The sequence below is a fragment of the Diceros bicornis genome, chromosome 8 (genome assembly GCF_020826845.1).
Source record: "Diceros bicornis minor isolate mBicDic1 chromosome 8, mDicBic1.mat.cur, whole genome shotgun sequence".
In the NCBI taxonomy this organism is placed as follows: Eukaryota; Metazoa; Chordata; class Mammalia; order Perissodactyla; family Rhinocerotidae; genus Diceros; species Diceros bicornis.
Window position 1 is genome coordinate 54,903,754 of NC_080747.1, and position 27,078 is coordinate 54,930,831.

General features: G+C 34.4%; 1 pseudogene; it reads right to left on the minus strand.

Annotated features, from left to right (window-relative positions):
* Window positions 1–486: 486 nt before the first annotated feature.
* LOC131409328 (UDP-glucuronosyltransferase 2B31-like) lies at window positions 487–8,712 on the minus strand (annotated as a pseudogene).
* Between the last annotated feature and the right edge of the window lie 18,366 nt (window positions 8,713–27,078).

Consider the following 27,078-nt stretch of genomic DNA (forward strand, 5'->3'; position numbering starts at 1 on the left):
GGTTTCATACCTCTGTAATACACTACATATCTTTGATTTTTATACTTTAAATATTGACTTTTATGTTATGTAAATCATATATCATTGTAAAATACATTAAAATGACAATAATAAAAACCAAGTTTGTTAGAAGAAGAGATTGATAGTTTTTGGTTCTGAATTGAAATATTTTATGTAACTTCAAGTTCTTCATTCTTTCTTTCTATGGGTTCTATCATATTTTTTAAAATGTGTCCTTCTTATAATTACCTATATAACTTTTGCATTTTTTAATGTAGAAAATTGTTGCAGTAGCTGGTTACCCAATAAATCAATGGGGTTAAAATGCAATTTTGAAATAAATGTGTAGTTGAAAATAAAAGCAGAATTAGGATTGGTTATAATATATTAATAATTTCAAAATTGCCTCAAATATGCGATGAAACATACTCACCATTGACAAAAGAACCTATTTATAAATACTAATTATAAAAGAAAATTATGATATCATGAAGGGTCATTTATGACTCTCTTCAATGCATTGAGCAAATTTGTACTTGATATTGTGCTCAAATCCATTCTGACATCTGCTCCCTTGATCTTCATGAGAGTGAAGGTATCAGGTTGTTCTGCAAACCAAGAAATGCCTATCATAGGGATCCCATGGTAGATCACCTCATAGATACCATTGTTTCCACCATGAGTTATAAAGGCTTTGGTTTTTGGATGACCTAGGATTGGATGAATTTCAGAAAATTTTTAATTGTAAGTCTTAGACATAAAATGAGAGTTGGGCAATATAAGGCTTTGAAAGAGGCAATGCATTCTAGGGAACAGATTATTATATACATGAAACTGCATTAAAATGTCTTTCAGATCTCAGAGCAAGAAGCACTTAAGTCTGCTGGAGAGGTAGATGAAGACTAGTGTGGTACTTTTGACTTGAAAAATGAATGCAAGATTACCAGGTGAACAAATTGAAAGAGACCATTCCAGATAAAAGAAATAGCATGTGCATAAAAAAAGAAAAAGAGATGCACGTTAGAACATATTCCCTTGGGGCTGGCCCGGTGGCGCAGTGGTTAAGTATGCCCACTCTGCTTCAGTGGCTCAGGGATCGCAGGTTCGGATCCCGGGCATGCATGGATGCACCGCTTGTCAAGCCATGTTGTGGTGGCATCCCATATAAAGTAGAGGGAGTTGGGCACGGACGTTAGCTCAGGGCCAATCTTCCTCAGCAACAAAAGAGAAGGACTGGCATCAGATGTTAGCTCAGGGCTGATCTTCCTCACACACACACAAAAAGAACATATTCCCTTAAAGAAATAATGAGGTCACTGAGTCTAACACGTAGGGTGTCAAGGCAGCAGGATATGTGAGTGTGGTGTCTCTGGAATCAGAGGAGAAAAGATGACACTTTACCATGAACTGTGTTATCATCTCATGCAAAAGATTATGGATATTTTCCTATAGAAAATGGAGAGTCCCTGGTAATAAAAGAGGGGCTTTTATTTTTCAGTGGTACTGAATACCCACATAGAAGGGGAAAGGATAGAAATAAGGTGGAAGAAATAGGAGGCAGAATAATAATCCAGGTAGTTATTGCACAATTCTCTGTGAGAAGTAATTACAACTGAATTAAAGATATTTTTATTTTGGCCATAAGGAAGGAGGCTGTGTATAATAAAATGCTAAGCTATAACTTATCCTTTTCCTCCAGGACTGGAAAATGAATATAAGGAAGTTAAGTTTTATTTTTGAGTTTGTCATAATAAATGTTGAATAAATTTCTTTCCTGTTACACTATTATCACTCTGGTTAGAGTTACTCTCATTTCACTGTTTTCCAGTCTTACCAAGAAGGTTATTCTGTGGGATTCACTTATAGAGCTGAGTGTTTGGTCCTAAGGTATCTGGTTTCTTACCATCAAATCTCCATAGAACCTATTAGAGTAAAGAAAATACCTTATTCCATGGGTCAAACTTGATAGTTAATAGCGTGCTAAAATTCTAAAGAAATTAAGAGATAATCCAGTTAAACCCCTTTCATAGACAGACATGTAATAAGGACAAGAGATACTACAAATGAGAATTACTAAAACACTGATGTAATAGGAATACGTACATTTTTTGTTCTTATTTTTATATTTAATCAGGTGTGAATGCCATCGTGATGTTTCACACACATGGGTTATACAAATGAGATTATCAATGATGAAGTATTTAAGAAATTTTTAGGCAGTCATAATTTGAATGAAAAAACGATAGGAAGATACTAAGATCCACAATTTATTTTATCTATTTGTTATAATTGCTCTCATCTTCCAATATATTAACTTGTTTGTATCTTTTTAAGTGTTACAGAATGTACTTTACTTATATCCACTTGTTTCATAAGTTAATTTATTAGAGTCTTACATCTTTTAATTTACAAAAACTATCATCTATGCAACGAAATCCTTATGAAAAATAAATAATGCTGTTTATTAATAATTTATTAATAATATAATTTCTCCTTAGTAAGTACATTCAAATTCTTTAGATTATAAATTATTAGGCACTATATCCAAGAAAAATTTAAAGAGGTAATTTTTTTACGTGAATCCAGAGTATTATTACTATTTCTAGGTTTGGAAATTCTTTAAATGTAGAAAAGAAGAGCCTGTTGGCACTTCATAAATAACAATCTAGCTGCTGAAAAAACTCCAAAATTGTGATAATGCTAAATGTATTCCACTGAGTATTAACACTTCAATGATGCACTACAAAGTATTGACAGCATTGATTAATGTGGGACCTAAGCAATTGCCATGCCCAGGAACAAAATAGATTCTGATTTTGGAATTCCCCAGCAATCCTCATAAACTAGATTATAATTTACAAGTGGTTAAGATCTACTTGCTATGTGAATGTTAAAGTAACTTCAGATTCTCAGCAAAAATTAGCATAGATGATAAGCAGGAACGACATAAATTAGGAAACTAAAAAGTAGTTTGTAAATACCCAGAGGTTCCAAGTATGTTCTACACGTTAGAGATAATTTACTACCATATTTTATGGATAAGGGGCATCTGAAAGTTTCCCATGCTAGGCTTGCTTCTAGTTGACTCCTTTTTATATTCCCTTCTCGTTTCTCAATCAGGTGGAGCCATTATTCTGATGGGTTAGAAGCAAAGTCCTATGGGGGCCACATTTTATAAAGCATGGGATCACTTTAAGGGCTGGGCCCATCTCCCTGCTTTCTCATTTATCTTCTGCCTTCAATTTCATAGGGCACAGTCCCCCAGGGCACCCCACTTTCTTTTTCTCTAAATCATCGTGGCTGGCTTGGGTACCTGGCTGCAGCTTGGCGAGCCCTGACCATCCTTTCTCTGAATAGCTCCCAGAAAATCACACTAAATAGGCCTATAAAATTGAGGGGAAGTAAAAGAGGCTGAGATTACCTGGCAAGACTAAACTTGCATGAAGTCTTTCAGATTGTTATCAATTCCTGCTTAACGTTACTGTTAAAATTTAACTCCTTTATGATAACATCTGCAGTGTGTACAGTGCCTTCAGGAATCCTGCAAAGAAAAGGAGAAAATAACAAGGCAGAATTTGGTGATTTTGGTAGCTACTCACAATACCATTATAATACCAAACCTTACATTGCAACTCTGAAATGTTTTCATTCTGATCACAATGTTAATGCCAAATTTATTGTCCACCAAAAACACCCTCTGCATTACTTTAGCACCTGCCATACGTATTTTGTTTTTTAAACCTATATCTGAAATAAATTTGAGCTATCATAATAGGTTACCTTTTATTCAGGAAGTTTCTGTAATCACACCCTGTACAAAGTTTAATAGACTCATTAAGTAGTTGTCCACTATAAGGTACTTTATCTAGCCTTTTGTGGAATCTGGGCAGGGACAGATGCAATTGCATTGGCCCTTTCTTCTGTCATGTTACTGACCATTGACCCCAGAGTGAACACAATACTGTTTTCTCCAGAACTCTCGGTAAACTCTTCCATTTCCCGTGAAGAAAAAATTTGCTCCATCACTAAAGAGCATTAGCATAGCAAACACTATTGAAAGGATTACTGTAAATAACTGAAGAAAGAAATCAAGTATTATCAGGAATTATTAGAGTAGTGATGTTTTTAATTGTAGTAAAATACAACATAACGTGAAATTTACCATCTTAAACATTCTTAAGTGTACAATTCAGTACTATGCATATTTACATTATTGCGCAACCAAGCTTCAAAACTTTCTCATCTTGAAAAACTGGAACTATAGCCATTGCAAAATAATTCCTCAGTCCCTGGCAACCATCATTCTACTTTCTGTTTCTATGAATTTGACCAGTCTAGATACCTCTTACAACTGGAATCATACAGTATTTGTCTTTTCGTGAGTGGCCCATTTCACTTAGCATAATATCCTTAATGTTCAGCCATGTGGTAACATGTGTTAGAATTTCCTTCAATTTTAGGGCTTAGTAGTATTACACTGTGTATAAATACCACATTTTGTCTATTGGCTTATCCATTGATGGACACTTGGATTGTTTCTACTTTTTGGCTCGTGTGAATAGTGCTGCTACGAATATGGGTTTGCAAATATCTTATTGAGATCCTGATTTTAATTCTTTCAGATGTGTACCAAGACGTGGAATTGCTGTACCATATGGTAATTCTATTTTTAATTTCTTGAGAAATTTCCATTCTGTTTTCAGTAGTGGCTTTTTTTTTTAAATATACCTAATACTTCAGTTCCTTTAAAATGCATATTATGTGAGATTGATGCATGTAATATAAGATTGATTTCCTTTACTATGTATATTTTTGCCCATGTGTGTATGTGTGTCTGTGGTATGTGTATGTATAAGCAAGAAATGAAATAGAGCAAGTACACAGTAGTGAGGAAGAAATATTGTTAGAGAATAAGAAGAGTAGTGAGGAAGAAATATTGTTAGACAATATTAGACTAAGACTCTTCATTTATAATGAAGAGAGATTTACTGAGGTTTTTTATAGGCTTGGTGGGGGCAGAAAACACCTGTTCTACTAGACTCTCATCTCTTTTGTGCTCTAAGATGTAAAACCCTGCGATCTCAAATGAGGAATGGTTTAAATGCTGGAATGAAACCAAGTAAATGTTGGATTTGGCTGTAAAAATGAGTGGGGCGTGCATTTATACTGTTGAGGGATGTCTTCCTTTTAGTAGAGCACAGGTAAAGAGCCTCAACCCATACAAAAAGTTTTATCATTTCAGGTTGCTCACCTGTTTGCCAAAATGTATATATTTGCTTTAAACAGCTCCATAGGCTATCTTCTCTCTAAGACCTTGCTAGAGAGCATAATCTTGATGTGTTGGTAAAGTAGTTCCTATTAAATGAGGAATTAGATCCAGGTGGCTGGCATACTTTGGTTTATTAAAGGTACGTAATAGTAGCAAAGTGGCAACAATCACAAGAGTTAATATTTCTTCTGGATCACTGAGTATGTGCTAGAGACATTCTGGAGGTTTATATGTCTTATTTTTTTCCCCACTACAACAGTATGAGGTTGATATTCTTCTTATAAGAGTAAGTGTGGTCATCTCTGTATGAAAATTCTGGTCTACCTATCTACCATTGTTGCCCGTATCTCACAACAATCTGCTAAATGACCACCTTTCTATTCTTGACTCCTTACAATGTAACCCAGTGACTACAACTGAGGGATATTTTTTTAAAAAGGAAATGTGATCCTATCTCTCCCTTTCTTAAACCTTATCATTTACTCCCTACTGCCCTTACGACATTTCAAACTCCTTGTAATGATCTGTCTCCAACGTACCTCTCCAGCATCATCAGCCTCTTTGCTCAGCCTCTTCCTACTAGACTAAACTTGGAGTTTTGGATAACCGTCATTACTACTCTACCTGCTTTTCTTTTGTGACTTCCTCTATCCCTTCACCCCCATCTCCTCTACCTATTCCTGCACATCCTTCAGATCTCACCTTAATTACCAACGACTTGGAAATACTTTCCATATTTCTAACATCCCCCTGGATGTTCCATTAGCATTGTGGTCTTTCCTTATTATAACATTTCTCGCCCAATTTTTATTATTTGCTTGTATTCTGTCTTTCCCGGTAGAGTGTCAGGTGGGTGAGAGCAGAAACTGTCTACACTGTTTCTCTGCATATCAACACTTACTCCTGGAGTATGCTAGTCACTTTATAAGTATCCTTTAATGAATGTCTCATACTTCCTTAGGTGTTGAATAATGAAGGCCTTAATTTAACTGAAACTATTCTCAGTCTCCCGGATATCCCACTCTATTCTGGAATGATAATAAAATTCAGATACTCGTGTTGGTATGGAAATAGATGAGTTTCTAATTGGCAAGTCATTTTATCCAGCTTCCCATATCTCTCTGTCTGTAATCAAACATTCTAAATAAAGAATGCAGAGTCCTTCCTATTGAAAACACAAAGTAAGCAAAGCACAACAAACAGAAATAAATTACCATAGGCAGAGGTTTGGCAGGTTTGCAGAGGAATCCTCCAACAAATTTAAAATGTGTTAAGAGTGGCCAAGGAAATTCAAAATACCCGTAGGTTCCAATGACCCAGGTTTTAGCTTTCCCCAATAAGTCAGATAATGTAGTGGGTCTTCATGAAGGGAAAAGCAACAACAAAAAAACACAAATGTTAGATGAAATGAAATATTGTCATGTGAATATACTGGGAAATTTTCTGAAAGGAGCTTGGAGTGATGTCGCCAAAGATGTTTGAAAGTGTCTATTCTTTCAGAGAGCAAATATACATATGTGTGTGTGTGTATAATATATATGTATACATATATATAATTTAAATGTATAATGTACATGTTGTATATTTACATAAGTATGTATTGAGATCTATATATAGGAAAGGTGAAATGAGAAAAATGTGAGAGGAGCCTTAGATCTCTAACATCACATCACTCTATTTACAATTATAAAAAATTATTAAATATAAGCCATATAGAAATAAACATACATATGTTTTCTCTCTAAGCTATAAAAATAAGAGATGCAAATGTAAAAAACTATTCCAACTGCAAAATTAACCCCACCATACCCATGAGAACACATTTCCTGAGAGCTCAGTGTAATTACCACAATGTAGCAACCAAGTCCCTTGATCCAAGGTTTTCTAAGTAAAGTGTGAGGTTTTTGAGAGTATGGTTCATTTTATTGAACTGATGGCCTAATTTGGTTCATACTAGGAGTTTAATAACATTTGTTTATTAAATCAAAATATTTGCAAATAGTAGGTAAAAATATTTCAAAAACTATGGAACTAGAGATTTGTGCTTACCTTTAATTTTAGCTCACTTTTTTAAAAAATAGACATCGTTAAAAAAGATACAGACTAAAAACTTGTATGTCTACTCTTAGCAAAATTTGAGATCTTTAAATCAAGATTGTAAGTACTTACTGAAGGAATGTGGAATTATTGGAAATATCAAATTATAGGTTTCTGAGTCTGAGATGGAGCCACTATATCTCTCAACCGTAAAGGAATACTTCTGGTAATATAGCAAAATAGTTTAATTTTTAAATAAGGAAACTGAGCTACACAAGTGGAAATAATTTCCTAAATACTACATAGACACTTTTGCTAGACATATATGAGTAACTACTCAATATACGTGTCTTCATTTCATCAAGACATTTTATGAGGTTTCTAGTAACTTTTCTAAGCTAAAGGAAGTTTAGATGAATATATAATTGCTTAGAGGAGTCCTAGGTACTTCAATTTGTGGTTCATGACCTCCTGGAGAGTTCTATACTAGTAATGGGAGGCAAGGTTCTAACTTATCCTATAATATAAGCCTTTTTCTAATATTTATAGGATTGATGGATCATTTTACATTTTGATTTCATCATTTCACTTATAAAAGACAAATACATCTGATTTTATACAAACTCACCTTCAAAGGCACTAGGAAAGTTAGGACTTCAAGCTATGAGCCAAAAACTTGACTTACCTAGTCCTTCACTGTAAAACTGATCACACTTCTTCTCATTAAATGTTTGGAACCAAAGTCAAAGTAAAGCACATATATCATATTTTGTACCCTCTTCATGAATGTCATTTTATCACTTAATTCTGACATAACAACAGGTACATAGGAAGGAGGGAATGGAAGTCCTCCACTATACTTTTCAATTGTGTAGCCAGAAGAGAAGCAGAGACTGTACACTAAAGGTATTTTCAGTAGCTCAGCCAGCAGCTCACCACAGGGTCCAATGGCATCTGCGAGAATGACATCAAACCTTGATTCTTGTAGTTTTGTTACAAGTTTCTTATTCAAAACGACTTCTTCACAGAACTTTTCAACAATATCAGAATATTCCCAAAATATTTTTCTCATTATTAGAAAACACGTCCAAAATGTATCTTTTGGCACATATGTCCAGTCCCTGATCAATTGTGTGAAAAAAAAACCTCTAAATAATCTTTAGTGAAAGATGTAGGAAATAACTCAAATTTAATATCAGGTAGATTTTTGAAACCAAGAAAAAAGGAAGATCTCAGAACAGTCACCTCATGACCTCTTGTGACAAGTTCATCCAGAATTGCCTTTAAATTGACACAATGCTATATTCCATTGGACACATTAGCACCCTTCCACAACTCCTGGAACAATAGTAGCAATTAAAGTAGCAATTCAGCTGTGGGAGCAGTAGAAGTGAGATCTATTTCATAGACGTCCTGGCCAAATGCAATACTTCCTTTAAATTGTTGTTCTTTTTTTTGCCATTGTTCATGTTTATAGCTAAGGATAAACCAATCAAGAAGTTAAAATATAACTCCTAAACATCAAAGTAAATATATTACATGAACAATCAGAGGCTGTGGAAAGCAAGTGAAAGGGCAAAGTGTGGAAGACTTCATGATTATACAGTGTGTTTAATATTGTTTTATGATTAACAGTGCTTTCATGCAGCTAGAAGTCTATGACCTTGCACATGCAAATCAACTACATTATGTAAGAGATAAGATGGGTGTAAAATCAGTGGTAAGTGAGAAGCTCTTGTGTCTGCAGTTTCCCTGACACAGAATTAGAAATAAGGTGACATCAGCAGGTGGGAGTGTTAGGAGATCCCAATGCTAGTGTCCCCTACAAAAACAATAAAAAAACAACTGCAAACCAATGAAAATTACTTTTGGAAAGCTCTGGACTACAAGCAAGGAGCAGCAGAAATCCTGCAGAGCTCAAAACCTGAAGATAGCCGTACTGAAAAGTATAGAAAGCATTTTACCTGCATGATCTTCTCCTCCAGTCCAGAGCAGCTTGGCATGGGGAGGGATCCCCTCAGAGGGATTTTACCCCGTGGGGAAAAGGAAAGCTGGAGAATCCCAGTAAGCCTCACCATCCTAGATGTTCACAGCCTTTGTGACTGAGGACTCCCACAGCCTTCACCAACACTGATACCAGCTGAAAAAGCTGCTCACAGTCCCTGCTACTGTGTTTGCTCCCTTGGGCTGGAGTTATTGCTGTGGTGAGACCTGCTCCTTGGTGCCCAATTACTGCTTTGCCCCACTCTCCTGGATGGGATGTCACAGCAGCTTGCCATCTATGGGACCAAAGTTGCTGTTGCTTTGTGCCCTGACCCTGGGTCCCAAGTCAGTGCTTTGACCTGCTATAACTCGGGCCATGCTGCTATTGCTTTGCACCCCACCCTATATACCAAGTTGTGGCTTTGACCAACCATTATCTGGGCTGAGCTGTTGCTGGTCTACGCTCCGTTCCCAGTCCTAATTAATGTCTTTAACCTATCATTCCCAAACGCTGCTACAGAATGCTTCTACTCTGTACCTCATCTGTGGGTCCTAATTTAGGGCTTGACCCACCTGTACTGGGGCCATGCTGCTGCTGCTCTGCACCCCAACCCCTTGGTTCTGACACATAGCTTTAACAGCCCATTACCAGGAATGTGCTGCTGCTGCTTTGTGACTCCACCTGGGGCCAGAGTTGGAACTTTGACTCACCATCCACAAGCTGTGCTGCTATAGCATACTGCCCCCTTCGCCCAAGCCACCACTGCACACTCTCATCTTAGAGTTTGTGCCACTGCTACACTACTCTCTGGGCCCAAGTCACTGAGACAAACCCCAGACAGACCTATTTCCATGGGATATCTGTATATGCTTACACCTCAGACAATGACACCACTGACCCAGCACATACACCTGTGCCCTAGGGCCAAGACAACGTGGTAGTCTTGTGTGAGCCTGATCCCAGCACCTTAGCTCTGCTGCCACTCTGAGTGTCAGTGCTCCAGACCTGGTGCCCAGAGGGATCTCCTCGGTTAGAACTATCCACCATGGGCCAAAAAAGAAGACAGTACAACCCAGCAGAATTTGCCTCCAAGGACCCCAATAGTCCTAGATGCCACTGCCATCTGTAGGACTTCTGTAGTATAGGTCACAGAAGACCAACGCAGTCTTCACAGATGTTGACCTATGCTGATGGAACTGCATAGACTACGCCACTGCGTGGTAACAAAGACTCTACACCCTACTCATCCAGTGCCCTTGCAACCACCTTCAAGTGAAAGTCTTTTCCCAGCAAAGTGAGACCAAAAAGGCTAGAAAAGGTTCTTGCTACCTTTAATGCACAGACATCAACAAAAGCCATCAGAAATGTTTAAAAGCAAGGAAAAATGACACCACCAAAGGAACACAATAGTTTTCCAGTAACTGACTGCAAAGAAATGGAGATCTGAAGGTTCCCAGAAAAATAATTCAAAATAATTATTTTAAGGAAGCTCAGTCAGATTTAAGAGAATACAAACAGACAATTTAGTGGAATCAGGATAACATGCCTGAACAAAATGAGAAGTTTAACAATGAAATAGGAACCTTAAAAACGACTAACAGGAAATTCCAGAGCTGAAGAATGTGATGAGTAAAATAAAAAATGCAATAGAGAGCTTCAACAACAGGCTTAATCAAACAGAAGAGAGAATCTGCAAACTTGAAGACAAATGTCATGATATTATCTGCTCAGAAGAGAAAAAGGAAATAAGAATGAGAAAGAGTTAACGAAGCTTATGTGAATTGTAGGGCACTGTCAAGGAAACAATATTCACACTATGAGAATACCAGAAGGAAAAGAGAGAGAAAACAGGACAAAAACTTATTTAAAGAAATAATGGCTGAAAATTTCCCAAATCCGGGGAAAGATATGGCCATCCAAGAACATGAAGTTCAAATATCCCCAAACAGACTCAACTCAAAGAAATCTTCATCAAGAAACATTATAACCAAGCTCTCAAAAATTAAAGAGAAAGAGTGAATTTGGAAAGTAGTAAGAGGAAAGAAGATTCATCACATACAAGGGAACCCTAATAAGACCATCAGCAGATTTCTTAGTAGAAACTTTGTAGGCCAGAAAGGAGTGGATTATATATTCAAAGTGCTCAAAGAAAATAACTGACAACCAAGGATAATTTACCCAGAAACTTGTCCTTTAGAAATGAAGGAGAGATTAAGACTTTCCAAGACAAAGAAAAGCTGAGGGAATTTATCACCCCTACACCTGCCTTAGAAGACATTCTAAAGGGAGCTCTTCAAGCTGAAACAAAAATACACTAGTTACTAACAATGAAATATATGAAAGCATAAAATTTAGTGGTGAAGATAAATAATCAAATTTAAAATACTCTGATATTGCAATGATGGTATGTAAACCTTTTGTACTCTACCATACAGATTAAAAGACAAAAGTGTTAAAAACTATATCTACAATATTTTGTCAATGGACACAAAAAATAAAAAGATGTGAATTGGGACATCAACAACATAAAATGCGGAGAGGGCATGTTAATGTGTAGAAATTTTTTTATGGAATTGAGGTTAAGTTGTTGTCAGCTTAAAATAGACTGTTATAACTATAAGATGTACTATGAAAACGTCATAATAATAACAAAGCAGAAACTGAGATACACAAATGACAAAGAGAAAAGAATAAAAGCACACTGCCATAAAAAGCAGCAATTTACAAAGAAAGAGAGCAAGATAGGGAGAATGGATCAAAGAAACTACAAAAGAATCAGAAAGAAATTAACAAAATGGTGATAACTATCAATCGTTACTTCAAATGTAAGTAGATTAAATTCTCCAATCAAAAGATATTAAGTGGATGAATGGATTAATAACCAAGACCCTACAATATACTGCTTACAAGAGACTCATTTATGTGTTAGGGACACTCATAGACTGAAAATGAAGGGATGGGAAAAGATATTCCATGCAAATGGAAAACAAACGAAAGCAGGGATAGCTATACTTATATCAGATAAAATAGACTTTAAGTCAGAAGCTCTAACATCAGACAAAGAAGGTCATTATATAGTGATTAAGGGGTCAATTTTTTGAAAGATATAACCATTGTCAATATGTACATCCAGTTTCGGAGCACCTAAATATATTAAACAAATAATGACAACCCAAAGGGAAAAAGTAGAGAGCAATACAATAATGATAGGGGGCTTCATGATCCCACTTTCAACAACAGAGAAATCATCCAGGTGAAAATAAATAAGAAAATCATGAACTTGAACTACACGTTATAACAAATGAGTCTAACAGACATATACAGAACATTCCAACCAACAGCAGCAGAATACACATTCTTCTCAAGCACACAATGACTATTCTCCAGGATAGACCTCATGATAGATCACAAAAGAAGTCTTAGCAAGTTTAAGATTGAAATCCTACCATTATCTTTTATGAACTTTATGGTATGAAGCTAGAAATCAGTAAAAGGAGAAAGACTAGAAAAATCACCAATAAGTGCAAATTAAACAACACACTCCTGAACAATTAATGCGTCAAAGAAAGGGAAATGAAAAAATATCTTGAAAAATTGAAAATGGAGACAAAAATTCCAAAACTTATGAGATGAAGCAAAAGCAGTACTAAGAGGGAAGTTTAGAGCAATAAATGCCTATAATAATAATAACAAACCTCTCAGATACACAGCCTAACTTTACACCTGAAGGAGTTAGAAAAAGAAGAATAAACTAGGCCGAAAGTTAGTAGAAGGAATTAAACAAAGATAAAAGTAAAATAAATAAGAGTCCAGAAAAACAATAAAAAATCAATGGAAGTACGAGGTGGTGTTTTGAAAACATAAACAAAATAGAAAAACTTTTTGCCAAAAAAATAAAACAGAGAAAAGGCTCAAATTGATAAAATTATAAAGAAAAGTGGAGACATTACCACTGATAGCACAGAAGCACAAAGGATCATGAGAGCCTACTGTAAACAATTATACCAAAAAATTAGTTAACTTAGAAGAAATAGATGAATTCCTATAAACATACAACTAACAAAGACTGTATCATAAGGTAATAGAAATACGAACACACCAATAACTAGCAAAGCGATTGAATTACTAATTAAAAAAATCTCTCCACAATTAAGCCCAGGACCAGATGACTTCTGGGTGAATTCTTTAAAGAAGTATTATTGCCAAACTTTCTTGAACTCTTCCAAAAAAAGCAAGAGAAGAGATAACTTCCAAATTCATTTTACAAGGCCAGCATTACCCTAACAGTGAAGAGAGGGAAGGACACTACAAGAAAAGAAAGTTACAGGCCAATATCCCTGATGAAGATAGATGCCAAAATCCTCAACAAAATACTAGCAAACCGAATTCAAAGTGACGTTAAAAGGATCTTCTATCATGATCAAGTGGGAATCATCCCCATGGATGAAAAGATAGTTCAACAAATCAATCAGTGTAATACACCACACACACAGAATGAAGGATAAAAATCTCATGATTATTTTAATAGATGCAGAAAAAGCGATTGACAACACTTAATCTTTCGTGATAAAATCTCTCAACAAATTAGGTATGAGGAATGTACCTCAGCATAATAAAAGCCATACATGGCAAGACTACAGTTAACATCACACTCAAAGGTGAAAATTTGAAATCCTTTCCTCTAAGATCAGGAAGAAGAGAAGGATTCCCACTTTTACCATTTCTATTCAACATAGTATTGGAAGTCCTAGTCAGAGCAATTAGGCAAGAAAAAGAAGTAAAAGTAATCCAAATCAGAAAGGAAGAAGTAAAATTATCTCTGCAGGTGACATGATATTCAATATAGAAAACCCTAAAGACTCCACCAAAAAATTATTGCAACAAATAAATTAATTCTGTAGAGTTGCAGGATACAAAGTCAATGTACGAAACTCAGTTGCCTTTTTACACACTAACAATAAACTATCTGAAAGAGAAACTAAGACAGCAATTCCATTTACAATTACATCAAAAAGAATAAAGCACTCAGGAATTCATTTAACCAAGGAGGTGAAAAATCAGTACACTGAAAACTTTGAGACACCGAGGAAAGAAATTGAAGAAGATACAATTAAATAGAAAGATATTCCAGGTTTATGAATTGAAAGATTTAATATTGTTAAAATGTTCATACTACCCAAAGTGTTCCACAGGTTCAATGTAATCACTATCAAAATCCAATAGCATTTTTCACGGAGTACCAGATGTCTACATGCAAAAGAATGAAACTGGACCCCTGTCTTACACCATACACAAAGATTAACTCAAAATAGATTAAAAATTTCAATGTTAGACCTGAAACTATAAAACTTCCAGGAGAAAACATGGGGAAAAAACTTTCTGACATGGGTCATGGCAATTACGTTGGATAAGATAACAGGCAGCAAAAGCTAAATTAAACAAGTAGGACTACATCAAACTAAAGATCTTCTGCACAGCAGTGCAAACAATCAATAAATTGAAAAGGGAATCTACAGAAGGGGAGAAAATATTTGCAAATCGTATATCACATAAGAGATTAATATCCAAAATATATAAAGAACTCATAAAACTCAATAGCAAAAGAAGTAATCTAATTAAAAAATGGGCAAAGGACCTGAGTAGGAATTTTTCCAAAGAAGACATACAAATTGCCAACAGGTATGTGAAAAGGTGCTCAACATCACTAATCAGCAGGGAAATGCAAATCAAAACCACAATGAGATATCATCTCACACCTGTTAGTATGGCTATTATCAAAAAACGAAATAACAAATGTCAGTGAGGATGTGGTGAAACAGGAACTCTTATACAGTGTTGGTGAGTATGGAAATTGATCTGATTGATATGGCAGTTCCTCAAAAAATTAAAAGCTGAGCTACCATACGATCCAGCAATCCCACTCTTGGATATACAACCCCCCAAAATGAAATCATTATGTCAAAGAGATATCAGCACCCCCATGTTTATTGCAGTATTATTCACAATGGCCAATATATAGAAACAACCTAAGTGTCCTTTGACTGATGAACGGATAAAGAAATTGTGGTACATATACAAAAAAATATTATTCGGCCAAAAAAAAAAAAGGGAATCCTTCCATTTGCAACAACATGGATGAATTTGGAGGGCATTATGAAATAAGAAGCCAGACAGAAAGATGGATACTATGTGGTATCACTTATGTGTAGAAACTAAAAAAAAAAAAAAAAAAGAAAGCCAATTTCATAGAAACAGAGACTAAAATGGTGATTACCAGGGACTAGGGGGAGGAGAAATGGAGAAAAGTAGGTTAAAGAGTAAAATTTCTGTTATAAGAAGAAAAAGAAGTTCTGAAGATCTAATGTACAGCATGGCGACTATAACACGGTATCATAAATAATAATACAGTATCATATAGTTGAAAGTTGCTAAGAGTAGATCTTAAGCATTCTCATCAAAAAAGAAAATTAACTATGTGACATGATGGATATGTTAATTATCTTTATCCTAGCAATCATTCCAAATGTATATATCAAGTCATCATGTTGTACACTTCATATACATATACAATTATATTTATCATTCAAATATTCTTGAATATAGTTGAAAAAAAACTAGAGATAAAATATACAGCAGAATCACCATTTTTTGGATATCAATAAAGAGAGATTTTTGTTTTGTTTTTCTAAAAGCTTTGACCATGTTGACCTGCAATTCACATACCATTCAATTGACCAATTTAAAGTGTACAGTTCAGTGGTTCATAGTATATTCACAGAATTATGCAACCATGACAATAATCAATATTACAGCATTTTCATCATCCCTAAAAGAAAACCTATACCCTTTAGCCATTACCTCCCAACTTCTGCATTCTTCCAGCCATAGGCAACAACTAATCTGCTTCCATGTCGATAGCTTTGCCTATTCTAGGCATTTCATGTAAATGCAATCATAAAAAATGTGGTGTTTTGTGACTGGCTGCTTTAACTTAGCAAAGTGTTTTAAAGGTTCATCCATTTTGTAGCATGTAACAGGACTTCATTTCTTTTTATTGCCAAATAATATTCCATAGTATTGATATACCACATTGTGTTTATTCATCAGTTGATGAACATCTGTTTTTTCCCCCAATTTTTGGCTATTTTTAATATTGTTGTTTATTATCATTATTATATAAGTTTTGTGTGGGTATATTATCCTTTTTTGTGGGTATATACCTAGAAGTGGAATCGCTGGTTCATATGGTAGCTCTATGTTTAATCTTTGAGGAATTTGCAATTTTTTTTTCAAAATTGCTGTATCATTTTTCATTTCCACCAGCAATATATGAGGATTTTAATTTCCTCACATACTTGCCAACACTAGTTATTGTTTGTCCTTTTGTTTATAGCTATGCTACTGGGAGTGAAGTTGTATCTCATGTGGTTTTGACTTATATTTCCCTGATGCATAATGATGTTGAGCATTTGCTCATGTGCTTATTGGCCATTTTTATATCTTCCATGGACAATTGTCTTTTAGATAATAGGCTCATTTTTGATTGGGTTATTTGTCTTCCTATTATTGAGTTATAAGAGTTCTTTATTCTCGATACAAACACTTTATCAGATATGATTTGCAAATACATTCTCCAATTCTGTGGGTTGTTTTTTCACTTTCTTGATGGTGTCCTTTGGAGTAAAAAAGTTTTAATCTTGATTAAATCCAACTAATATATTTTAATTTGGTTGCTTGCGTTTTTGGTGTCATATCTAAGAAACCATTGCTAAATCCAAGGTTACAAATATCACCTCTATGTTTTCTATTAAGAGTTTTATTATTAATGTCTTACATTTAGGTGTTTATCCATTTTGAGCTAATTTTTGTACATGGTTTGAGGTAGGGGGATCCAACATCGTTCTTTTACATATGGATAATTTCCCAGAAGGATTTATTTCAAAGATCTTCCTTCTCTACTGAATTGTCTTGGCACCCTTGCCAAAAATCAATTGACCATAAATGTGTGTATTTTTCTGGACTGTAAATTTATTCCATTGATCTATATGTTGATCCCTATGCCTGTAGCATACTCTCTTGATTACTGTAGATTTATAGTTGGCTTTGAAATCAAGTAGTGATTAGACCTTCTTTACTTTCCTTCACAATGCTTTATAGTTTTGGCGGTATAAGTTTTTAATTTCTTTTGTTGAATTTATTCCTAAGTATGTTAATCTTCTTGATGGTATTGTAAATGGAGTTGTTTTCTTAAGTTTACTTTGGAGTGGTCATTGCAAATGTATGGAAATACAATTGATTTCTGTATATTGATCTTATACTCTGAAAACTTACTCAATTTTTTGGATCTAATATTATTTTAGTGGTTTCCTTTGGATTTTCTCTACTTAAGACCATGCCTTCTGCTTATTGGCAGATAGTTTTACTTCTTTTTTTCAAGTATGGATTCATTTTGTTTCATGTTCTTGCCTAATGCCTTGGCTAGTACCTACATATCATGTTGAACAGAATCGAAAAGAGTGGTCCCCCTTGTCTTTTCCTTAGTCTTTCACCATTAAATAGGATGACAGCTACAGGTTTTTTGTAGATGTCCTTTTTCAGTTTGAGGAAGTTCACCTCTATTCCTAGTTTATTGAGTATGCTTATCATGAATGTTGTAGAGTTTTGTAAAATAACAATGGGATTTGTCTGCATTTGTTGAGATGACCATGCAGTTTTTGCCCTTTATTCTATTGGTATGGGGTATTATATTAATTGATTCTTCAGATATTAAAGCAACTTTGCAATTCTGGGATTAATTTCACTTGTTTTTGTGTATAACTCTTTTTATATGGTTAACTATTTGGTTTACTAACATTTTGATGAGGATTTTTACATATATTCATAAGAGATATTGGTCTTTAGTTTTTTTTTTTTCTTCTTGTGATGTCAATTGGTATTAGTATCAAGTCTTATTGAATACGTTTTTTCCTAGCAGTATTTTGAGGATTTTAAGAATTTATGTTAGTTTTTCTCTCACTTCTTTATAAAACCAATCAGTGAATCCATCTGGGCCTGGCCCTTCCTTTGTGGGTAGCTTTTTTTTTTTTTTTTTTTTGTGAGGAGATCAGCCCTGAGCTAACATCCGCCAATCCTCCTGTTTTTTTTGCTGAGGAAGATGGCCCTGGGCTAACATCGGTGCCCATCTTCCTCCACTTTATATGGGACGCCGCCACAGCATGGCTTACCAAGCAGTGCGTCGGTGCGCGCCCGGGATCCGAACCAGCGAACCCCGGACCGCCGCAGCGGAGCGCGCGCACTTAACCGCTTGCGCCACCGGGCCGGCACCCCTTTGTGGGTAGCTTTTTGATTACTAATTCAAATCTCTTTTTTTGTTATAGGCCTATTCAGATTTTGTGTTTCTTTAAGTCTATTTCACAGTTTGTGTCTTTCTCGTGATTTGCCCATTTCATCTAGTTATCACATGCATTGGCATATGATTGCTGTTAGTATCCTCTTATGATTCTTTTTATTTGCTTAAGGTCAGTAGTAATATCTCCAATCTCATTTCTGATTTTAGAAACATAAGTCTTCTCTTTTGTTGGATGTCCATCTACCTAAAGTTTTATTAATTTTGTCGATATTTTGAAAGAACCAATTTTGGTGTTGTTCTTTTGCCTCATTGTTTTTTATTCTCTATTTTTGGTTTTTAAATTTATTTTCCCATTTTATTGAGATATATTGGCATCTTACATTGTATTAGTTTAAGGCACACCACTTAAATATTGTACCACTTAAATATTAAAATAATTTGATATACATATATATTGTGAAATGATTGCCACAAGAAATAGTTAACACCCATCACCTCGTGTAGTCACAAGTTTATTTATTGTGATGAGAAATTTTAAGATGTACTCTCCTGGCAACTTTCCAATATACAATACAGTAATGTTAACCAGAGTCACCATGCTGTACACTACATCGCCAGAACTTATTTATGTTACAACTGGAAGATTGTACTTTTTGATGACCTTCACTCATTTTCCCCAACCCCCAGCCCCTGCCTCTGGCAACCACTAGTCTGTTCTCAGTTTCTATCAGTCCAATTCTTTTAGATTCCACATATAAATGAGATCATACAGTATTGGTATTCTCTGTCTGACTTATTCACTTAGCATAATGCCCTCAAGGTCCATCCATGTTGTTGCAAATGGAAAGATTTCTTTTTCACAGTTGAATAAAATTTGCATATATATACACCACATTTTCTTTATCCATTCATCATTGATGGACACTTAGGATGTTTCCATGTCTTAGCTTGTAAATAATTGTAAATAACGTTGAAGTGAACATGCGAGTGCAGATATCTCTTTGAGATAGTGATTTCGTTTCCTGCAGATACGTATCCAGAATTAGGAAAGCTGGACCATATGGTAGATCTATTTTTAATTTTTTGAGGAATCGCCATACTATTTTCCATAGTGACTGCACCACTTTACATTCCCACCAATAGTATAAAAGGATGACTTTTTCTCCACAAACTTACAAACACTTGTTATCTCTTGCACTTTTTTCTTTCTTTCTTTCTTTTTTTTTGATGAGGAAGATTTGCCCTGAGCTAATATCTGTTGCCAATCTTCCTCTTTTAGCTTGAGGAAGATTCACCCTGAGCTAACATCCATGCCAATCTTCTTCTATTTTGTATGCGGCTCGCTGCCACAGCGTGGCCACCAATGAGTGGTATAGCTCCATGTCCAGGAACCAAACCCAGGCTGCCAAAGTAGAGTACGTTGAACTTAACCACTAGGCCATAGGTTCGGCTCCTATCTCTTGCCTTTTTGATGATAGCCATTCTAACAGGTATGAGGTGATATCTCATTGTGATTTTGTTTTGTATTTTCCTGATCATTAGTGTTGTTGAACATCTTTTCATGTACCTGTTGCCATTTGTATGTCTTTGGAAAAATGTCTTTTCGGTTCCTTTGCCCATTATTTTAATTGGATTCCCTATTTTGCTATTGAGATTTGAGTTCTCTCTCACTCTTTCTCTCTGTCTATATATATATATTTACATATTTATATTTTTATAAAATACATATGTATATATTTTAGACATAAGGATCGTTTTTTATTTTTATTTATTTTTTCTTGACGTAACATTGGCTTATAATATTATATACATTTCAGATGTACATCATTATATTTCAACTCTGTATAGGCCACATCATGTTCTTCCACCAAAAGTTTAGTTTCTACCAGTCACCAAACAAATGTCACCCTTTACTTCTTTTGCTCTCATCCCCACCCCCCTTTCCTTCTGGTAAACACCAATCTGTTCTTTGTTATCTACGTGTTTGTTTGTTGTTGTTGTTTTATCTTCTACCTATGAGTGAAATCATATGGTATTTGACTTTCTCCCTCTGACTTATTTTGCTTAGCATAATATCCTCAAAGTCCATCCACGTTGCCATAAAGGGCAAGATTTCATCTTTGTTATGGCTGAGTAGTATTCCATTATATATATTTATATACATATACACACACACATATATATGTATGTATATCTCACATCTTCTTTGTTCATTCATCTGTCAATGGACACTTAGGTGTTTCCAAATCTTGGCTATTGTAAATAATAATGTAATGAATATAGGGGTGCATATATCTTTTTGAATTAGTATTTTTGTGTTCTTCGGATAAATACCCAAAAGTGGACTAGTGGGATCATATGAGAGTTCTATTTTTAATTTTTTGAGGAATTTCCATACTGTTTTCCATAGTGGCTGCACCAAGTTACATTCCCACCAGTACTGGATGATGGATCCATTTTCTCCACATCCTCTCCAACACTTGTTATTTCTTGTCATTTTAATAATAACCTTTCTGACTGGTGTAGGTGATATCTCATTGTGGTTTTGATTTACATTTCCCTAATAATTAGTGATGAAGAACATCTTTTCATGTGGCTTTTGGCCATCTGTATATCTTCTTTGGAAAAATATCTGTTCACATCCTCTGCCTGTGTTTTAATCAGGTTGTATTTTTTGTTGTTGAGTTGTATGAGTTGTTTCTAAATTTGGATATTTATACTTTATTGGATAAATGATTTGCAGATATCTTCTCCCAATTGATAAGCTGTCTTTTCATTTGGTTGATGGTTTCCTCTGCTGTGCAGAAGCGTTTCAATTTGATGTAGTCCTGTTTGTTTATTTTTTCTTCTTTTTCCTTTACCTGAAGAGACATGTTATTCAAAAAGATACCGGTAAGACTGATGTCAAAGAATGAACTGCCTATGTTTTCTTCTAGGATTTTTATGATTTCAGGTCTTACATTTAAATTTTTAATCCATTTTGAGTTAACTTTTGTGTTTAGTATGAGAGTGGTCTCTTATTCTTTTTCATGTGTCTGTTCAGTTTTCCCAACACCATTTATTGAAGAGACTCTCCTTTCTCCATTGCATGCTCTTGGCTCCTTTTGCTGAAAATTAGCTGTCCATAAATGTATAGATTTATTTCTTGGCTCTCAATTTTATTCGATTGATCTGTGCACCTGTTTTTCTGACAGTAACATGGTCTTTTTGATTACTATAGCATTGTAGTATACTTTGAAATCAGGAAGTGTGATACCTCCAGCTTTGTTCTTTTTTCTGGGAATGCTTTGGCTATACAGGGTCTTTTGTTGTTCCATATAAATTTTAGGATTCTTTATTCTATTTCTGTGAAAAATGTCAGTGGGATTGTGATAGAGATTGCACTGAATCTGTAGATTGCTTTAGGTAAGATGGATATTTTTACTGTGTTAATTCTTCCAATCCATGAGCACAGAATATCTTTCCATTTCTTTAGGTTTCCTCAATTTCTTTCAACAATGTCTTACAGTTTTCAGTGTATAGGTCTTTCACCTTCTTGGTTCAATTTATTCCTGGGTGTTTTATTCTTTTTGTTGCAATTGTAAATAAAATTGTATTTTTGACTTCTCTTTCTGCTACTTCATTGTTAGTGTATGGAAATACAACTGATTTTTGTATATCAATTTAGTACCCTGCAACTTTACTGTATTTGTTTATTATTTCTAAAAGTTTTTGGGGGGTATTCTTTAGGGTTTTCTATATATAAAATTGTATCTCCAAATAGTGACAATTTTACTTCTCCTTTCCAATTTGAATAGCTTTTATTTCTTTTTCTTGCCTAATTGCTCTGGGTAAGACATCCAATACTATATTGAATAAGAATGGCAACAGTGGGTATCCCTGAGTTGTTCCTCTTCCACGAGGGATAGCTTTTAGTTTTTCACCATTGAGTATGATGTTAGCTGTAGGTTTGTCATATACGGCCTTTATTCTGTTGAGGTATTTTTGTTCTAGACCCATTTTATACAGAGTTTTTGTTATGAGTGGTTGCTTATAAGTCTTATAAAATAATTTATCTCTATTGAGATGATCATTTGATTTTTATTCTTCATTTTGTTAATGTGGTATATCACATTGAGTGATTTGCTGGTGTTGAACCATCCTGAATCCCTGGAATAAATCCTACTTGATCAAACTGTATGATCCTTTCAATATGTTGTTGTATTTGGTTTGCTAGTATCTCACTGAGGATTTTTGCATCTATGTTCAAAAGCAATGTTGGCCTATAATTTTCTTTTTCTTGTGTTGTCCTTGTCTAGTTTTGGTATCAGGGTAATATTGGTCTCATAAAATGAGTTAGGAAGTCTCCCATCCTCTTCACCTTTTTGGAAGAGTTTGAGAAGGATATGTATTAAATCTTTGAATGTTTCATAGAATTCACCAGAAAAGTCATCTGGTCCTGGATTTTTGTCTTTTGGGAGGTTTTTGATTACTGTTTCAATCTCCTTACTAGTGATCGGTCTATTCAGATTCTCTATTTCTTCTTGATTCGCTTTTGGGTGGTGTACGAGTCTAAGAATTTATCTATTTCTTCTGCTTATTCAATTTGTTGGTGAATAGCTTTCATAGTATCCTCTTAAAATCCTTTGTATTTCTGTGACATTTGTTGTAATTTCTCTTCTTTCATTTTTGATTTTATTTATTTAAATCTTCTTTCTATTTTTTCTTAGTAAGTCTAGGTAAAGGTTTTTCAATCTTGTTTATCTTTTAAAGAACCATCTCTTAGTTTCATTGACTTTTTCTCTTATCTTTTTAGTCTCTATTTTATTCATTCCTACTCTTATTTTTATTAATTCCTTGCTTCTACTGATTTTGGGCTGCATTTATTCTTCTTTTTCTAGTTCCTTTAAGTGTAATTTTAGATGTTTATTTGAGATTTTTCTTGTTTTTTGAGGTAGGGCTAAATTGCCATAAACTTCCTTCATATTGCTTTTGCAGTATCCAATGGGTTTTGGTATGTTTTACTTCAATTTTCATTTGTTTCCAGGTATTTTTTGATTTCTCCTTTGATTTCTTCATTGAACCAATATTTTTTACAATAGCGTGTTGCTTAATTTCCACATATTTATTATTTTTACAGCTTTCTCCTTAGTTGCTTTCTAGTTTCATAACATTTTGGTCAGAAAAGATGCTTGATATGATTTCAATCATCTTAAATTTGTCAGTACTTGTTTTGTGACCTAAAATGTGATCTATTCTGGAGAACGTCTCTTGTGCATTTAAGAAAAAATGTGCATACTGCTGTTGTTGGATGGAATGTTATGTATATACCTATTAAGTAAATCTGGTCTAATGTGTCATGTATGGTGAATGTTTCTGTATAGATTTTCTGTCTGGATGACCTACTCATTGATAGAAGTAGAGTGTTAAATTCTCCTACTATTATTGTGTTACTGCCAATTTCTCATTTTAAGTCTGTTAATATTTCCTTTATATAATTAGGTGCTCCTATGTTGGGCACGTAGATATTTACAAGTGTTATTCCCTCTTGTTGGGTTGTTCCCTGTATTGTTATGCAATGTCTTTCTTTATGTCTTGTTACAGTTGTTGTTTTAAAGTCTATTTTGTCTGATATAAATATTGCTACCTCAGCTTTCTTTTTGTTTCTACTGCATGGAATATATTTTTCTTCCCTTGACTTTCCGTCTGTGAGTGTCATTGGATCTGAAGCGCATCTCTCATAGGAAGCATATAGATAGGCCTTGTTTTCTCATCCATTCAGCCACCTTATGTCTTTTGATTGGAACATTTAGTTCATTTACATTTAAAGTAATTATTGAGAGGTATGTACTTATTGCTATTTTGTTACTTGTTTTCTGAATATTTTTGTAGTTCTCTGTTCCTTTCTTCTTCTTTTGCTCTTTTCTTTTGTTATTTGATGACTTTCTTTAGTGTTCTGTTTAGATTCCTTTCTATTTATTTTTTGTGTATTTATTATATTTTTTTAGTTCCTGGTAACCATGTGGATCATATATAACACCCTAAGTATGTGGCAGTCTATATAAAGTTGATAGTCTCTTAAGTTGGAACACATTCTAAAAGCCCTACATTTTTACCATCCCCCCCAATATTTTATGTTATGACATCATATTTTATCTCTTATTTTTGTCTATGCCTTAACTTCTTATTATAGACAAAAATGATTTTAGTATTTTTGTCTCATGATCTTCATACTACCTTCGTAATTGGTTGATGCACTACCTTTACTGTATATTTGCCTTTACGAGTGATATTTTTTCTATGATAATTTTGTCATTACTATTTATGGCCTTTTATTTTTCTTAAAGAAGTCCTTTTAATATGTTTTGCAAGGCCAGTTTAGTGGTGATGAACTCATTTAGCTTTTACTTGTCTGGGAAGCTCTTTCTCTCTTTTTCTATTCTGAATGATAACTTTGACAGTTACAGTATTCTTAGTTGTAGGTTTTTTCCTTTCAACATTTTGACTATATCATGCAACCCCCTTTTAGCCTGTAAGGTTTCTGTTGTAAAGTCAGCTAATTGTCTCATGGGAGTTCTCTTGTACATGACTTGTTTCTTTTCTCTTGTAGCTTTTAAGACTCTCTTTTTATCTTTAATTTTTGCAATTTTACTTATAATGCCTCTTGGTCAGGACATCTTTAAGTTCATCTTGATTAGCACTCTTTGTATTTCCCACATCTGGATGTCTGTTTCCTTCCCCAGGTTGCAGAATTTTTCAGGTATTATTTCTTCAAATAAGTTTTCTGCGCATTTGTCTCTCTCTTCTCCTTTTGGGACACCTGTAATGTAAATGTTAGAATACTTAACCCATGAAACAACCAGTGCTGGCTATTAACCACTTATGAGATATACAATTTGCAAATATTTTGTCCCATTATGTAGGTTACCTTTTCCTTTTGTTGATTCTTTCCTTTGTTGTGCAGAAACTTTTTTAGTGCGTTGTAGTATCATTTGTTTATTTTTGCTTTTGTTTCCTTTGCTTTTTATACCATATCCAAAAAATCACATCCAAGAGAAATTTCAAGGATCTTACTTCCTACATTTTTTTCTGTATGATTTATGGTTTCAACTCTTACATTCAATTCTTTAGTCGATTTTTTGTTGAGTTTTGTGTCTTGTGTAAGATAGGGGTTCAATTTCCTTGGTTTTCTGTTCAATTTTCCCAATGCAGTTTATTGAAGAGGCTGTCCTTGACTTTCTTTTACCCATTGTATTTCCTTGGCTCCCTTGTTGTAAATTAATTGACCATGTGTTCATGGGTTTATTTCTGGGCTGTCTATTCTGGTCCATTGATTTTTGTGTCTATATATATACCAATATGGTATTGTTTTGATTAATATAGCTTTGTAATATGGTTTGAAATAGAGAAGTGTGATACCTTCAGCTTTGTACTTCTTTCTCAAGAGTGCTTTCATTATTTGTTTGTTTTTTGTGGTTCCCTACACATTTTAGGATTGTTTGTTTTATTTCTGTTAAAAACGCTATTGGAATTTTGATAGGGATTGCATTGAGTCTGTAGACAGCTTTGGGTAGGATGGACATTTTGACAATATTAATTCTTCCAATCCATGAGCATGAAGTATCTTTCCATGTATTTGTGTCTTCTTCAACTTCTTTTATCACTGTCTTATAGTTTTCAGTGTACAAATCTTTCATCTCCTTATTTAAATGTATTCTTTAGGTTTTTATATATTTTTGATGCAGTTGTAAATGGGATTGCTTTCTTAATTTCTCTTTATGATAGTTAATATTAGTGTAGAGAAATGCAACCAATTTTGGTGTATTGATTTTGTATCCTACAATTTTATTCAATTCCTTTATTACTTATAACAGTTTTTTTGATGGAGTCTTTATGGTTTTCTACACATAATATTATGTCACCCGCAAACAGACAGTTTTACTTCTTCCTCTCCAATTTGAGTGATTTTGTTTATTTTCCTTACCTTGGGAAGGGCTTCCAGTACCATGGTGAATAAAAGTGGCAAGAGTGGGCATCTTTGTCTTGTTCTTAATCTTAGAGAAAAAGCTTTCAGCTTTTCACCATTGAGTATGATGTTAGCTGCAGGGTTGTCATACAAGGCCTTTAGTATGTTGATGTTTGTTTCCTCTATACCCAGTGTGTTGAGAGTTTTTATCACATATGGATGTTTACTTTTGTAAAATGCTTTTTCTGCAATTATTGAAATGATTATATGATTTTTATCCTTTAGTTTGTTAACATGATATATTCCGTCGATTGACATGCAGATGTTGAACTGGAATAAATCCCACTTGGTGATAGTGAATGATTCTTTTAAGTGTTGTTGAATTCAGTTTGCGAATATTTTGTTGAGGATTTTTGCATCTATGCTTGTTAGGAATATTGGCCTATAATTTTCTTTTTGTGTGATATATTTGTCTGGTTTTGGTAACAGGTTAA